This window comes from Carassius gibelio, chromosome A18 (genome assembly GCF_023724105.1).
Source record: "Carassius gibelio isolate Cgi1373 ecotype wild population from Czech Republic chromosome A18, carGib1.2-hapl.c, whole genome shotgun sequence".
NCBI classification, from domain to species: Eukaryota; Metazoa; Chordata; class Actinopteri; order Cypriniformes; family Cyprinidae; genus Carassius; species Carassius gibelio.
The window spans coordinates 11,044,809-11,050,965 of NC_068388.1; positions in this window are offsets into that span (position 1 = coordinate 11,044,809).

Below are 6,157 nucleotides of genomic sequence, written 5' to 3' on the forward strand. Positions count from 1 at the left end.
GATTTGATAAAGGCTCTGATATAAAAGAAGTAATTTAGTGTGCAATATATAATGCACGCTTGTTTAGACATTTGTTGTTCAATACACTTAAACCTATTTTAATTCCAGAGTTGAATAATAAAAATTGTGAGTGAAAGAAACATAAAGGATTGTTCACCCAAAAATGTAAATACTTTTTACTCAAGGTTCTGTTGTGCCAAACCCACATGCTGCTAGTTTTTTGTCTGTAGAGCACAAAATAAGAATTTTAAAGTAACAACTTTGTACAGAACTTGACAATAAAATAATATTTCATCCAAAAGAAAATTTGCTGAAAACATACTAACCTAAGGTATCCCAATAACAGATTTGGAGAAATGTAGCATTGCATTTTTTTTTTTTTTTTGCAGTGAATGGGTGCCAGCTGATAAAATGACAACAGCTGATAAAACATCACAATACACAACTCCAGTCCATAGCCTAAGTTAACATCTTTTGAAGTGAAAAGCTGCATGTTTGTAAAAAAAAAAAAAAAAAAAAATCCATCCATTTAAACCATTGCTTGTCTAAAAGACAATCCTCTATCCATAATATTGCTTTCTCCAGTTTCTCCAGTTAACCCATTAACAGTAGAGGATTCATTGGTGAGCAAGTGATGTAGCCTAATAGTAAATTTATCTTCTAAATATGTTCCAAAGAAACTAAATCATCCACATCTTGGCCTGGGGCTTTATTTTCAGCAATGGTCATTTTTGGGTGAACTATTCCTTGATGTTTTTTAATTATAAATTTACCAGAACAAGTCAATCTTTCGTTCATTATCTGGCTCAGCTCGGTGTTCATCTTCAGTTCTCTCTTCACAGCAGTTCAGTCAGTGTACTGTTTGAGTAAATGAACTACTCCTGGATATTGGTTTGTTTGAACTCAGAGGGACTGTCAGCCACATTTAAAAAAGTTAACAGTTTAAGTTATTTGTGGATTAATGCTTATTGTAGACGCGAACCGTTTCAAACGATTGAGCTCGTTTTGGTGAACTGGTTCAAGAAGATCCGGTTACATCGAATGATTCGTTCGCAAACCAGATATGACAAACTGCTTTGTTCTGAACTCTATCACAACAGACACGGAAGAGAAGACAATGCTGAATAAAGTTGTAGTTTTAGCTATTTTTGGACCAAAATTGATTTTCGATGCTTAAAAGATTCTAACTGTCCCTCTGATGTCACATGGACTACATCGAAGATGTTTTTCTTACCTTTCTGGACATGGACAGTATACCGTACACACAGTTTCAATGGAGGGAATGAGAGCTCTCGGACTAAATCTAAAATATCTTAAACTGTGTTCCAAAGATAAACGGAGGTCTTATTGGTTTGGAACGACATGAGGGTGAGTTATTAATGACATAATTTTGATTTTTGGGTGAACTAACACCTTAATGTGGCCTGTCAGTCGTGGTGTGAATGGGTCTGACTAGTGTGAATTAAATCCTTCCACAGCTTTAGATGCGTTGCTGTTCACCTCTTTTTGGCCTTTCTCCCTATTTCATGTGCTCTTGTTGAGCCATAAGCCTCTTTTCCACCCCCATCCTTCTGGGCACCCTGTGCTTGAGAGAAATGGCATGTTTCTGAAGTAAAAGCTAGTTGTTGGTAACCATTGTGATGTTTAAACTGAAATCTGTCCTTTGACAAAATTCCACTGAAGGAACTGAAAGTCTACAGTTAGAGGAAGCCATGAATCAAAGTACCTGATTTCTTGGGTTTCATAGTTAGATTTGTAAATCAAATGCCATGTGTATATTTACTACAAGTTTCACTTCAAAAAGTCAGACAGGTAGGGTTTTGTTTGCTTTAACTTTCAGTTTCATACACACAGGTTAGACCATTTCATCAGTTAGCAAACAGGTTTAATCCAGTGTGGGACAAAAGAGTAATCCTCAAAACTTGTGAAAGCAGGCAGCAAACAGGCAAAAGCAGGCAGCAAACAATCACAAACGAGATAAACAGTAGGGATGGCTGACACGAAACTGACTTTTCAACACGGTGTCAAGATCCTGAAGTGCAGATGTTTCAAAACACTGTTCTGAAGTGTAATTTGAAACACCCATGTCACATGACTAAGCGAATCAAATCATGGGGTGTTTCACAAGTGTTTCGAGATCCGAATCTGCTCTTGATCTACAGGGTCTTGAACAAACCACACAATCGCACATGTGTCTTAACCTAATATATTAATATATTTAAATAAAAATCTTTATATGTAAAAAATTCCAGGCGTTGTGACTTTCATTTAATGTTTTTAATTTTTCATCACCAAGATAACATATTTCATGAAGCCTCGATCTGCCCACCACTAGTAAACAGTCCAAGGTAAGGAGACAAAGCCAGGCAGGAAAACAAGGAACTAGGAAAGACACAGAAACTAAGAAGCACAACAGGCTAACAATACTGAACATTAGCTGCATTTACATGGACCTTACTAATCCGATCATAATAGAACTAGAAGCACAATCAGAATAAAAAATGTCACATGTATACATGTAAGTCAGATTGAATTTGCCAGATCTGACTACAATTTTGATCAGATTGTAAGGGGTGGTTTATTCCCTTTGTAATCCGAGCGAGAGGACATGTAAACACTTGATCGGAGTGAAAACCGAAACCGAAAGTACTGTGTATGCGCAGTGATGTAGAAATAGCATAATGACGTAAGACGCGCAGAACGAGCTGTTCTTCCTGGTGAATAAAGTGTCATACATAAGTATCCCATCATTATAAAACTCCCCTTTCAGTCAGCGTCTGTGAAGTGGAGCAGGACAACATTCCACCAGAATCCTTGTTTAAAACTCTCATTAACAAACCACTAGTTTTGGGTGTGGGAAGGGGCACTTTTACTAATTTTTTTTTTCTTTTTTTAAAACAGCACTGCACAACAGTTCATGTGCTGGTCATCACCTATCATGTAAATATCATGTGTACTTTTTAAAACAGCATGCGAAAACAGCGGGAAACTCTGTATATCCATGCTGTGTGCACATCAAAAGAGTAAATCCGATTAGAAACTTGTGACAAATAAACACGCATATCAACCCGATTACTTTATTTAGCATTCATGTAAACAATACGTTCAGGTTTGTCAGTCAGAATGAATTCATATAAGCTATGCAAATAGCATCCATGTAAACACACCTAATGAATTACCGAAAAACAAGCTTTAAATAGGGTGAGCTTGAATTGCTAACAAGACACAGGTGAATTCAATCAGTGTTCAAAGAGTCTAGGCAAGGGATTATGGGGAATGTAGTTAGCGAGGGAGTGACAGTCTGGGGTCGAGTGCCCTCTAGAGGAACTCATGGGCACTCCAGGTGGTGATAGTAACAGATGGTGAAATCTCATAAAGCAGCCCTTTAGTTAAAGGACACTCTAGTGCACTGAGATTAGCTACAACAACCAATCAAACTGCCACCTGGTGCTCATCAATGTCAAGGGCACCTGGTGGAGCACATTTAAAACAACAACAACAACAACAAATAGTGTCTCCTGATCCATAAAAAAGCTTAAATTTTTCTGAAATTTTAGGAAGTTGAATAAACAGAATTTATCAGTTATAATTTCAGTCAGTGCTGTTTGGACAAATAAGAAGAAAGCAAAATGTCTGAATGTATTTTTGACAACAGAGGGAGGTCACCATTAAATCAAAATTTTTCATTTATGTTGATGATAAAAACCAAAGAATAGCCTAGGGGCTTGCCTAAAATTTACCTTTTTAATTACTTTACCTTTAAAGTTGGTACTGCAAGTGATTTTTAGGGAATGGTGTGCAGACAAATATCCAAATTACCTGAAAGATATCATTTAAATCCCTGCTTTGAGTTATCACACATATCTGTGTAACTGGCCCAGTCTCTAACAATAAAATAAAATAAAAAATCGGTTGGGCACTGTTCATTTTTGTTTGTTGTGTTGCATTTTCTGCTTGTCAATCATTTTGTGTATTTATAGCTGACAGTCCATGTATGGAAAGGCTGAAACTAAGAGCGCTTGTGGCATTTTGTCTTGTGTTTGGAGGGTGCAAATTGCTCATGATTTCTCATTTGTCAACAATGGCTTGCAGAGCCATACACCCTAAAAGGAATAACAAGACACAGAAAAATAAAGAGAAAAAGCAAGACTGAACTTTGCTGAAGTGTTTTGTCACTGGAGGGAGATGAGAACTTCAAAGCATTTCCAGCTTGATAGATACATGTCTGCAGAAAGACACAAAATATATCTGCAAAAGGTATGTAGACTTGTCTCTACAAAAGGGACGTGTCTAAAAGCCTGTTTAAACCAAGTATGATAACAATAAATATTAGCATTCATACCAATGCACAATAACCTTCTCTTTATTATAAGAATGCCTTGCAGTTATGTTGTCTGTTGTTTAAAAAGCTCAATCTATTTAAAGTCATGGGGATTCTGATTGTCAGTGTTCTTATTGTTCATCAGCTGGAAAAAACTGTGCTGAAAGTAATCCCCATGATTTCTTTCATCTGTGTGAGTATAGTTCCTATTTTTATAGATTTAGCATCATTTTTAGAACTTTATAGCTAGTTGCAGTTATAGTAATTGTCATTGGTATGAACAGGCCTTAATTCACTGTTACGTTTTGTGAAACATCTAGAATGGCTAACATAGGTTAACCATCACATATTAAACATGTAGCAGAGGAAAAAAAAGTGTACATCTCTACACTTCTGTGTAAAGCATTTTACAAAGAGGTTATTTTTAGGTTTTAGTCATACGGAAACTTCAGGGGAACTGACAACATCATGCAAACTAGCTCTAAAAAGTGACGTTACTTCTAGGACAATTTGTTCACAGATAATTTGTTTAGTTTGGCCACTTGCACAGTAAGTGTCCAACTACGTTTTAGGGCTATTTGCACATTCACTGGTGATGTGTGAGATAACAGACTGTATCCAAAAGATGGGCAAATATTTGCATAGAAACAGGAAGCTAAACTGCAATTTGTCTTGGTTCAGTCACAGAGCTGATGCTTTGAAGTGTAGAGATGACTGTGGACTTCAGAAGGGGCTCCAAAGCCTCCACTCCTGTCAATCACTCGACCGTGTCCAAAATCAACTCCTTCAAGGTCCTGACAGGGCCTTAAATGCAGGGTGAACTCTCACTGTTGTAGAAAAGTCAACAGAGGATTCACTTTGGGCTACAACTGAGCAAATTCAATTTGACACAGGATGTGATGGTCCAATTCTAGAAGACAACCATCACTAGGACAGTCAGTGCAAGGGAGACACAAATCTTCAACACATTATTCGTTCAGTAGAAAGAGTTTTTGAGCACTACTCCAAAGAAAAAAAAAAAGAGTCCCTTCCCATTTCAACTAAATGTTTATTTTTAGCATTTTGTTCACTAAAACACTTCAGATGACCTCATGTCCTTTTTGTACCTGCCACAACCTAGACTATTATATATATGTATATGCAACAGAACATTTTTGAGTTTACATGAAAGACAATTCATGAAAAACATTTTGTTTCAATATTCAGTACACTTTCCTCTCTCTCTTTTTTTCTACGCTGCTCAACTGAATTTCTGATGTTATGTTTTGAAGCAACATACCAAGTAAAGAACAAGTGCCTAATAAATGCAAACTTCATAAACTTAGTTCTGACTTTCATACTAGTGAGAATCTTCTGTTAGTTTGTAGCCTGAGAGCTTCTGCCCTTCTCATATAGGCCACATCCTGACAATCATTATGGCATAAAAAACCTCAAGCAAACCCCATTACAGCTAATAGCATGCATCACAACTGAGGAGACAGAGACAGACACAAAGATACATATAAGACAGAATGAAAGCCTTTTTGAATTTCAATCCCAATTCTATATTACATGGTGTAATTTATAGTGCTTATGCTATTTCCGTTTTCAGTTTATTCTTTCTGCAGACTCTTATGTATGATGATGCATGCATGACTTGCTGATATTCTTGCATCAGATGCATTGAATTTCCATTGTCCACTGAGCTTCCTGTGATATTCATGGTGTCATTCCTTCTTCTCAGTGGGTTGATCTGAACTCTGAACGATATTACTTAGAATAATCTAAAACAGAATGAATGGCAATGAAATAATTTGGATTTTAAGGAGTTGAATGCCTATACATCTGCCCTTCATA